The sequence below is a fragment of the Pangasianodon hypophthalmus genome, chromosome 3 (genome assembly GCF_027358585.1).
Source record: "Pangasianodon hypophthalmus isolate fPanHyp1 chromosome 3, fPanHyp1.pri, whole genome shotgun sequence".
NCBI lineage: Eukaryota > Metazoa > Chordata > Actinopteri > Siluriformes > Pangasiidae > Pangasianodon > Pangasianodon hypophthalmus.
The window spans coordinates 31,228,846-31,240,432 of NC_069712.1; the positions used below are offsets into that span (position 1 = coordinate 31,228,846).

The following is an 11,587-nucleotide window of genomic DNA, read 5'->3' on the forward strand; positions in this document are numbered from 1 at the left end:
TCTGCAACATAAAGTCGGCGCGTCTGCTGATGCCCACCATCTGGTTTTGTCTTTTAGTTTAGTCTTTTTAACCATCTTTCATACTCTGAATATTTCTTCTGACATTTCAACATGTGCAGTCTTCATGAATATCGAATACTGTATCCATTTATCCATTGCTCATTTTTCTGCCTGTTAGAAATTCTTGGTGGTTTATTGCCTCATATTTGTGACTTATTGCATTTCGGTTATAAGTCGCATATTGCCGGCTCCCTGTCACTGAATGAGCCTGAAGACTTTTTCTGTAGCAGAAGAAAGAGTATAAGTTTAACTCTTTATGTTCAGTGTATTCAATTTAATGTGAACTGATAATAAGTGTAATTTGAATGAATGAATGAATAAATAGGGCAAAGGATTATAAAGTTTATCTGATGATCCTGATTTCAGACATAAAAAAGTAAGAAAAGTTGACATTTGCATAGTTATTCTGATGCTCAGCCTCACTGATCAATAAAAAATAAGCCTCAGGGTCCCTATTTAGTCCTTTTCTTGGCTCCGCATGTCACAACAGAAAAGTGCTTGCCCTGTTGTCTGGAGATTGCATGTTCGAATCTCGACAATGCTACAGCCATTCCTGGCTGGGATCCATGCTTTCCATGCTCGAAAATCATGCCCATGTATGCGGAAAGAGGGAAGATTTCCTCCGAAGGATGCATTGTGATGCAGCTAAGCGTATATGTACCAAGGTACGTATGTCCTACTAGATGCTACTTTGTCCACTGCCATTTGTCCCATACTCCTTCAAATATGTGGTGTCCAGTATTCACACACCTCTCATATCAGACCTGATATATTACGGCATGTTTCGTTTCATCTACATCTGACTGATTCTGTAGATTTGGAATATTTTGCTGACATTTTAAGGTCCATTAAAATTTGTATTTAACATGGGCGCACCCTAAATGCAAGATGCAAGAAGGAATTTAGTTGAATTTGACCCATTGTGAAGCAATAGTAGATCTGCTTGCTCCCACAGCTCTAGGGGTCATTTTGTCCTTCTCTTTAGCATTGGTGGTTTAGTGATTAATCTTTTGCCTGCCATGTTGGGGGACTAGGTTCTATTCCTACCCAGTGCAATTTAAGCTTTTACCAAATCTGTAGTACAGTCTCAGTATTGCACGTGAAAATAATGCTTCCTAAAGGTGTTCCACTTGGACTTACTTAGATACTTAGAGATGAGAGGATAGTCACAAAACTATTATGTTCTCAGAGCCTTATGAAAGGAAAAATGCAATTAGAACAAGTACTAGGTTCCACCTCGAACGTTATAATGAATTAATATAATGTAAGTCTGACAATGAGTTGAATTCAGCACCTTGTTTATGGTTCAGGCCTGCCGTGCTATCGGTGGTAAGCAAGTGAATTTCTTAATCATCACATGCTAGATTATTCTTAAAGGTCCGTCCTGCTTCAGAAGCATCTTAAATGGCAGCTTCAATCTTCAAAGCAGCTCAATTAAATTCGGCAGAGCTGACAGGGACTAGACAAGGACATCTTACTGTAGCAGCACAGCATGGAGCCAATGATCTTTGTGTGTATGCATACGTTCATTGACATTCTTTATGAATGGCTAAGGCACATACTGTGTGTGACTCACTGTATCCTTCAGTAGAGGTGCAGGTGTGATCTTCACTGTCACTGTGATGGATAGCCATGCCTGACCTCTGACTTGTGTGTGTTGTGAAATAAACGGCCATGAGCCATACCTTCACAGCCGACCTATCTGGAGTCTGGGAAGGTTGCCACCATGATGCAGGAATTGTCTTTCGCTTGAGGAAGTATGATTGTGGTTTACTATTCTTTTTTTTTTTGTACAGTTTTTTGATTACAGCAACAGAAGGTGCACCTCTATAGTTTCCAGGTGTGAGTATTCATTGAAGCAGGAAGGTTAGTTTTATGCAATGGTGACAAAAATTTCTGTTCACTCGAATGGAAGAGGAAATCTACTTCCTCCAATTTCACATCGCTTCATCTAGATTAACTTCAATGCTGAGAATCTGCCGGTCTAGGAAATGTGGGCCAACAGAAATCAAGCATGGGGCTAGAGTCATATCTTTCTGGAAGGCTCAACATGGAGGAAGGGCTTATTACCATTTTGCTACAGGAAGAATTCCTTCCTGCTCTTTAAGCAGGACAGACAAACAACAACCTAGGTAGCTGGCTAAGATTAGCTGTTCACTGAGCCACTAGCAATTTACATTGAGTAATACCCCACCCTCCCCCACTACCTATCTGTACGTATTCTCCTATCTCAGGATCTAGAGGGCACACTGCTGTCATTCATTTTTATACCTCATCAAACATGCTAGTCGGACACGTTGCTCTTTCCAGTGTTCAATTCATAGACACTCACATTATGCATTAGGGGACAATGATGTCTGGTGCTTGACTCCTTAGAGAAGCAGCTTGTGTAGTTTAGCTGTGTGTACATGTGTGATTATGTTTGTACTTGGCAAAAAGAATAATTAAATGAGAATATGCAGGAAGTGTAATTGCTGTAATTTGCCAACACAGTTTGATCTTGCTCTCTCCAGTGTAATTAAGGGTTTTTGCATTGTATTTGTCCAGATATTCACCAAAGGCATATGTGTCTGGGGTACCAAGTGTATACATCAATATAGAATGTCCTCTATTTGGGCCATATTCAGAGTTGAGGTAAGCACCTGTATAGAGAATTGAATACTGAAGTTAATGCACATTGTTATTCAGACATTAAGCAACATTTACTCTGTTGTGCCTGATTTGGGCATGTGGGGTCAGAAACAAAGGTGCGTCTCAGTCACGTGCGATTCCTACCTTGGACTTACTGAATTGCATATATGGGATTGAAATGCACATATTTACTGAATAAAATATATAGAAGTGGTTTTCGTGTTATATTGTTTAACCACTCAGAAAAAGACTTCAAATCAGAGAGGCCTCACACAAAGGAAGAATAGCCCGACTGAGTACGCTTTGTTCTGTGAATATAATGGCGCATACATAGGGACAAAGATAAATGTGTGTCTCTTCTGGATATGTAAGCTTGTGCTTGTGATTTATGTGCAAGATGCATTCCAATGCAATCTCCCTCTGGTGTGTGTTCACTTTAAATTTGCGCATTGGGCTCTGAGATAGTGAGGTTTCTGAATACGATATTCCTTAGCAAATGAAGAAACACAAGCCTGAGTAAGAAAGACAAGGGCAATGAAACAATCATGTATCAGTTTATGAATGAAATCACATACATACATACAAGTACATACATACTTAAATACATATATACAGAGTTGGGCTCAATAGTGAGGATTTAATAGTGAAATTGAGTACATATACTGAGGTATTCAGATCTCAGACATAACTATAGACTTAAGCGCTATTCAGAGAGTTGAGCGAGAGTTACGCATGCAGGGTGGAGTTTACCCAGGCATGTCTCAATTAGGGCAAAAGGAGGGACTGTTATAATATAAGTGAATACAGGAACTGAATGTTCCACATTAACTGTAACTGTAAAAGTAAAATGTATGTGTCATTCTTGAATTAATGGAAAATTGTAATCACTGTCAAATTGCTGTGGTGTAGGAGGAACGTGCTATTACAGGAAAATATTCATCTTTGGGGTTCAATTTGAGTGACAATATTTATGTCTCATGTCCATAACCACACCTCTTATTCTTTTATAGAGTGTGGTTCATTATGTCTTTTTATTGTCAGCCTTACATTATAGCCTATTATGCAAAATTGGAAAGGTTTTCCTCGATATTTATGAACTCACATTGACAAATGTTTCCATCTAGATTGAGTATTTTGGAACAGTTTTCATATGACCCAAATGTTAAAAGGTAGTGTATTGTTTTCAAATGTATTCCAAATTTCAAGTGAATTTCTGAAAAAGATAGAAAAAAAAGAAAACCTTAACTACTAAGTAGGGTTTATCAACTAGTATAGTATTGAATTTGCTGAGAAGGAGCAACAAGGCTACAACAAGAATGCCAGCCAAACCTGCACGCTTTGTTTATATCATAAGTCCTTTCCAGAACCACCGGTCTGGTTGTCATCTCAAAAGATTTATTATATATACTGTAAGGAGTTCTGTGTCAGGCAGGGTGAAAACTCTGAGCTGTTTCTCCTCACCTCTCACCAGCTTTTGCCATTCATAATCCGCAGTCTGTAAACAGCCTGTCTTGTATATTTCACAGACGCTTAGTGAAACCTTCCCTGTTTGAATGCATAACAGAAACAAGTTGGGTTTTGTGAAACTCCTAGCCTTGTGCAGAAGGTTAGATTCATTCACATTTACACACCAATTAGTATTTTTTTAAATAAATTTTGAAATACACGAGTTTATAACTTTAGCAATATTTTACACCTGACATAGAACTATATGATATTATCTCTGGTTATGTATAGATACAGACAGAGATGATGTATGACACCGATATAATTTCACACCATGTTATAGTGCGAGGTCTGTGATATGATCTTTTAATGAAGAGCTAATAAAAGCCATGAAAAGCAGCCAGACTGGATTAGTACTGTAACTGTCATGCTTGGGTTTTAGGTTACCTGTTATTTGTTCGCCTCAAGCCATCTGTGCTACAGAAAGAGATAAAGGCCCAGTCATAGAGTAATGCAAATTATTTTTTATCTGTATATTGATTGTGTGTTTGTTCAACATGCAAGCACTCAAATCCTCAGGAGCTGCTGCAGGGCCAAAATTTCAATTCCAAAGACGTGACTGTTAGACTGCTGCGAATTGGGCAGCACCACAGGCACAAATATTAATTCCGCTGTGCAATCGACGGGCACTGAGACTAACTGCACATGAATGCTGGCATTACCCTGATTAGGCATGACTTGTTCAAGCACACAAATAATTATTTTGTTCGTTTTAGATCCATTGTCTTGGGGAACAAACATAACACCGGCATCTTTCTGAGGTTATCAGAGGATTCATCATCATCTGAGCTCCTATCCTGCAGCTGGGCTCATAGTTGCATGCTGTTTGGAAGCTGCAGTTTGTTTTGTATGTGTCTGTTGTGGCCTGTGCTCTTTTTCCCTGAGTAACAATATAATTTTTATGATCAACACCTCCTTACCAATTGCTATTTTGAGAATTAAATAGTGCTATGGTCTAAAACAACATAACTAAAAACTCATAGTGTATGCTTTACAACTTTTGCAGATACAGACTTCAGAAACTCTGTGCTCACTGTGCATTACTTGACACTCTATTGCAATTTATCCTTCCTCAAGTTAGTGTAAGTTAGTGTATCCTGCGCATCTTCAAGTATATGCCCCGCCCCCCTCGCTGTGCTCCTCCCCCCGTCACTTTTCCCTGTGGAAACCTTGAATTGCGGTCAGACGATCATTCATAATACGACATTGTAGTTGAGGAGACGTAGCTACCAGGCTAATGCTTATTGCTGTTTCGGTGACTAGTATGTGAATTTGCATTTAGTTGAATGAGGACATCCCATTTTCCAGATCTAATTTACTTGGCACAGATTTGAGCGATAATGTTATCTCGTTAACTGCTAAAAGATTGCTTGCTTATCTCTTCTAACTTGGCCCAAACTATGTGATTTAGTCATCATCAGTGTAAGCTTTTTGAAGTGATTTGTTCATTTAAGGGGCTAGTTAGTAAGTTTGCTCACAAAAATACTAGTTGTGGATTTAAGGTTTTTTTTAATAGATTCTTTAAAAAGTGTTAGCTGTTCTGTTTGCAAGGAGTGATCTACTTACTACTACTTAGCTTATTTTTTTATTTATCCAGATGGATATATGAACTTATTTCATTCCAAGAGATGGCAGAGAGAGGGAAGAGCATCATCAGTCAGGTAGGGGTAAGCAGACAACAGGGACAAATGTATTTGAATGATCTACATTTCACTGCAGAATTTCACTATAACCCTGACCTTAATCTAAAAATCACAAGACAAACAAATTACCCAGATATGGTAAAAATGTCAAAGCAGCCTTACATTAATGTTTGTTTCTGTTCTTTAATCACATTATGTAACAAACAAACAAACAAACAAATACTACTACTCCTAAAGTGACCAGAAGTGAACGCTTTGGTGCTGTTTCTGCAAAAAAAAAAAAAAAAAAAAAAAAAAAAATTACCAGGGGCATGCCCCCAGGTCCTGTTAGAAAAGTACTTTTGTAAAATTCTTGGGGGGTCTGTGCCCCAGTAGTGATCCAACTCTAGAAACTCTCCTGTTCAAAGGTATTTACATTTCATTGTTAAGAATTCACTTGCCTCTAACATTCAGATCTCCTTACAAATAAACACCTTAGACTGAACTTGGAGAGTTTGAGGAGCAAGCACACATAAATCAAGATTGTTTTTGTAACGTCGCTAGAATCTATTTTTTTGTTACAGGATGCAAAATATTCTCCAGCTGAGAATTACAACGATGACACAAAAAACCATGTTGCATTGGCCGGGAATCGAACCCGGGCCTCCCGCGTGGCAGGCGAGAATTCTACCACTGAACCACCAATGCTTCTCTAAAAAGCACTGCCCCCTGCTGTTTAAATATGGTCCTACATTACATAAACATTACGATTGGTCTTTCCACGTGGAAGTCGTGTACGCGTCTCCGGTTTCAACCATTTTAAGCGCGTGCCGAAAGACTTCTTAACATACCTCCCATTTTCTCGTTCTCTTTCTGAGAATATGTGATTATGCTTTACTTTGGGGGAAAAAAAAGAAATGAAATAAAAGTAAATATAAAGCTTGGTGTTTTTTTTAATTAACAAAAGATCCATACATTCAGCAAACACACAAATAATAATAATAATAATAATAATAATAATGATAATGATAATAATAATGATGATGATGATGATGATAATAATAATTAATAATGGGAAATGCAACAATAATATTGAGGTCTGAGATAATAATGGGTTATGTGGGTTGTTGGGAAAAAGCAGGCCTATTGTTTTTCTAATTAAATCACTGTATGCAATAATCCAACCTTCAAGCAGAACTCCTCCCTGAATCCCATTAAACATGTTTAGAGTGAAATATTGCTGATGTATTTAGTGATACTGGTGTTAATTCATTGGTTGGTTTAGATCTGTTTGAGCAGGGCACAGATGAGGAGGTAGGAGAGCTGCACAGAATAAAGCATTAAAGCTCTGCTGCATCGCTTTCTTTAGGCACAGATCACCACCACTATCAGCAGGTAGTCGAACAACATCGTGAGTAATGTAGAAAACAAAGCAACGTGAACATACAGTATACCAACATATCATTTAAAAAAAAGTTTAAACTAAAAGTCAACTCAGAATTTCATTATAAAATAAATCATGGATGCCTCTGATGATCACATGTTAATTATAAAGATTAATATGCAATTTGTTCAGGATGAATTTTTCCTTTAAACCTAGCATAGAAGGATTTTAAAAGAATTGAAGGGAAAAATACTCTGACAAACACCATGCTTTATCTTGTTCTCGTCAAATGTTGATCTATCAGTCACTGAGTTTTGAAGAGGAAATAGAGCGTTATTGACACAGAGCGCAGCCCCCTGAATCATGTAGCGCATGCTGTATTGATTAGAAACAGAGGGCAGTAAATCTACAGAGGTAATGAATGCCAGTCTTAAACTTCATCTCATCCATTATCACTGGACAATAGATCTATGTTTAATGGACCTCACTTAAATTCATATTTACCTTCCTGTCCTTCTTCTTTCTCTCTCCATTTGCTTTCATCTTCTTGTCCTCTGAGACTGACTACTTCAATCAGTCTTTCCATCCATAAGAGTTTTACATTTGGTGGAAAATTTGTCTTGTGCTGATGAGTATGGAACAGTTCCTGTTTGATTAAGGTCCATTTTCTTTAGCGAAAATATGAGTAAGTACATAAATTTGCTTACTTCTTTACAGGTGTTTGAAATACTGGCCTTGTATTCTCTATGAGAATATTAAATGACATATAACACTACAACACGGCAGGGCGAATATTAAATTATTTGGTTAAGTAAACTACTAGAATAATCCTGTAGGTGAACACTGACCTTAGATAAGCAGTCAGGTTAGTGCAGTAGGTTGCATATATTATAGATCTGTTATTTTTAATATTACTATTACATTTCTATATTGATACACATATTATATTTATATGACTCCACAGAGAGTTTCTGAAATTATCAGAATAGATGTAGGACCAGTCAGTCAAACACACTCACACGCACATTTACTCTTGTTTCCACAGCACTTATGGCAGCCGAAAAGTAATTGTCCATCATTTTAAAGACTGCTTCTGAAGTATTTCCAATTTTTACTTTTTTCTTGGGACAGTCAGTGTATTCAGAACTGGAATTTGTTAAATTTGGGTCCACAGCATGTCTTGGGTTTCCCCGTTTGTTTCCTGTATGTGTTAGTGTGTCGACTATTTACAGCAATTTGAACAAGCCACAAAACTACAAACCCACCAATGCCACATTGAACCAGTCTATATTATGAGTATAATAATATATAGGTACATTACATTACATAGCAATAAACCGCCTACCTCTGTAGTGAGAAAGATACTTCGCATTGAACAACTGACATATTTGTAGAAATTTGTAGACCTGAGCATCAGTACAATATAAAAACTTGGTCTTTATACTGTTTTACTGACATGAATGGAAAATATCAAACAAATCAATCAACTTGTGTGCCAAAATATGAACACAAAATACTCAACCTAAAAAGATATACATCATAGCCAACGTACGGAAAGAAATTAAATGGTGATGCACATCCTACTTTACACTTTTATTGTTGAAAAACCTGACTGCTGATTATAAAAATGCAAAATACCTTTTTAAAAATAAAGGAGATTCCACCATTTTCCAGACATTTTTGGTAGCATGTAGACCACTTGATCACATGGTGCCATTGGGATGGATGAATCAAGGGTGTTTCTCTGCAGGGTGTGATGTTGGGGGATGTAGGGGTAACATTAGCTAGCTATTTTGTGTAGCCAAACACTACCATAAACAAATGTGTCTTTCACATCACATATCCTTTCCCATTCAGTGAATACCCTTTTACAGCTGGTGAAGTTTCTTTGCATATAGTATGACCACTGCCTTAGCTGATATATCAGAAAACTGTCAGCCATACTGGCGAAGCAAGGGGTCAAAAATTATAAATGCTATGGCCAAAACAAATGTTGGCACCTCTGTAAAAGAGCGAATTAATATTTTTGAGAAGTCTTGCCCATGTTATAGTTAAGCAATACCGCACGAGCAAGAGTGCACATCTGTGATTTGGCCGCAGAAACGAGGCCATAGACCAAAATTAATATAAAGTAAATGACTTTTCCGACTCAATAAAGTCAAATGTTCTGTTTATTCTTGATCCGCTAGTGGAAATAGATCCCGAAGAAGCCACACTCACTATATAGCATGTCATCTAGCTTGCTAGCTAGCTCACATTGATTTGTACATTCCTGTTAACGGTGCTTCCGGTGAAATTGGCGTCCCTTCTTCCTTTTCATCTTCACCTGACGAGCTTTCATATTTTAAGTCAAAAGTTATATTCCTGAAAAGTATCATTTGCCATGTCCTCTGATGATGCTAACTGCAGTTATCAACTCTGATGATGTTGCTAACTCTACTATAGTAGCTCTTTCTAACGAGGAAGTGGAAATTTACGTGGCAAACACAGGCAAGCGGAGTGATATACATGGTGAAACGTCTCAGTGCGATTATAAGAAACATAGGCACTCTTGGAATAATGCTCGACCAATCAAATTAGTGGACCAAAACTAACTGTTGTATAATAGTACACAGTTTATCAATTCTTGATAGGAAACATCTCAGTCCAACATTTATACTCCTCCTAAGATGCTCTGAAGCTCTGACCAACCTGAGCTTTAAATTCACAGCCTTTTGGTTGCTAGCTCAGGACCTTAACAGCTGAACTATCACCTTCCAGACCATTAACTTGTGGTCTCTTTTATTTGTATCTTGTAGTTCTTAATTAACCTGGCCCCGTTATGAGGCTGATGTTATCAAGTGCAAGAGCACTGTCATTTGGACAGTGCTGTTTAAGACTCCAAAGCAATAATTTATCACTGTTTCTGCAATTAAACCAGGTCTAATGAAGCAACAAGACTGCCCATTTTTAAAGGGAAGTGCTCAGTAATACTTTAAGAGCGCCTCATGTTCTACACTCTTTGACAATCCCCTTGAGTGCTGTAAAGCAGCTGTGTTTCAAACCACAAAATCCAGGCACTAGGCTGACGAACACACAGTAGATCATATCAGACCATTTTCGCAGAACATGACATCATTAAATGACAACTGAAACCTATACCCTATACCCTCTGTGCAACATCACTGTGGTAGTGTTTCTCAGGATTATTGCATTACATGGCACTGTTGTCAAATATTCTTGCACAAATTCTCAGGGTTCATGGCCTTTTTATTATCAGGCCGTATTTTTTTAGTAGGCATCCAAGCAGGACCAATTATGTTTTTTTTTCTCATTGCAGCATGATTTGTTTCAAAAAAGAATTATCCACTGCTTTCATTGTGAAGTTTTAATACTTTCTGAAATGATTATGGATTCCTTTGAAATGGACTTGGTATACATTTTAGTAAGAATTTTACATATCACTTTTTCTAGTTTCATATTTGCATGGTTAAAGAAAAAAGTCAGGGATAGACAATATAAGAAGGAAACAGCGACTACATAGCATAGTAATACATAGTATGTAGTTACATCTGAGGTCTGAATACCAGTGTGTGCAATTTCTGGTGTTAAATCCTCATTTCAAATTTCAAATTCAAATTTTTAAACGTTCTACTGATCTTTTAGGCTATGTATTTGACATCATGCTTGGCACACTAAACACTGTCACTACTTGACTGGCATCTAAATTGTGATTGATACGAAAACATGAACAGCCAGTAAATTCCTAGAAAATGTAACTATAAACAGATTTCTGGTGGTTTCTGATTGATTATTTTCTTTTAACAGCATTTCCCCGCCATTGTATCCAATACTTAGACATGTTGTTTCTAGATTGATTCAGTAAATGACAACATAATATAAAACAGCTTTATCTGCCTTTTTATTGTGTGGATATTGTGTGATATTGAAATTGCAAATCACAGTGTCTTTTGGCTAAGTTCTGGTGCTGAAGTTAGATTATGTTGACTTGATCCCCCGGGCCTCCAAGGGGTCATCTAACAAGGTTCACATGAGCTAATAAAGTAAATGTTTGCCCCTTAAGACGGCGAAGAAGGATTTCTCCTGGGGTAAATGGTGAAGGGAAATCAATGAGGGTGTGTTAACAATGCTATTGGAAACATACTCTAGGCTTAGTGTTTTAGTCTATTAAAAGTATTGGTTAAGACCTCAAACAAGGCCTTCCAGGTAGCAGGTTAAAATTATACAGCAAATGCTAAACTGATCAATCATGTGCCATTTCCTTTTGGAGTAACAGTGCTGGATTTTACACAAGCGTGGTCTGAAGACGAGTTTGTGCTCAGCTCATTTCCTGTCTCTCTTTAATTACATTCTAAAAGGTTAAATGAGCTCTAAGTGTCCTTTA

General features: G+C 37.5%; 1 non-coding gene across 1 annotated transcript; it reads right to left on the minus strand.

The window, feature by feature from the left end:
• Nucleotides 1-6,456: 6,456 nt before the first annotated feature.
• trnag-gcc (transfer RNA glycine (anticodon GCC)) lies at nt 6,457-6,527 on the minus strand. Its single transcript has one exon. It is a non-coding gene; the product is annotated as a tRNA-Gly (tRNA).
• Between the last annotated feature and the right edge of the window lie 5,060 nt (nt 6,528-11,587).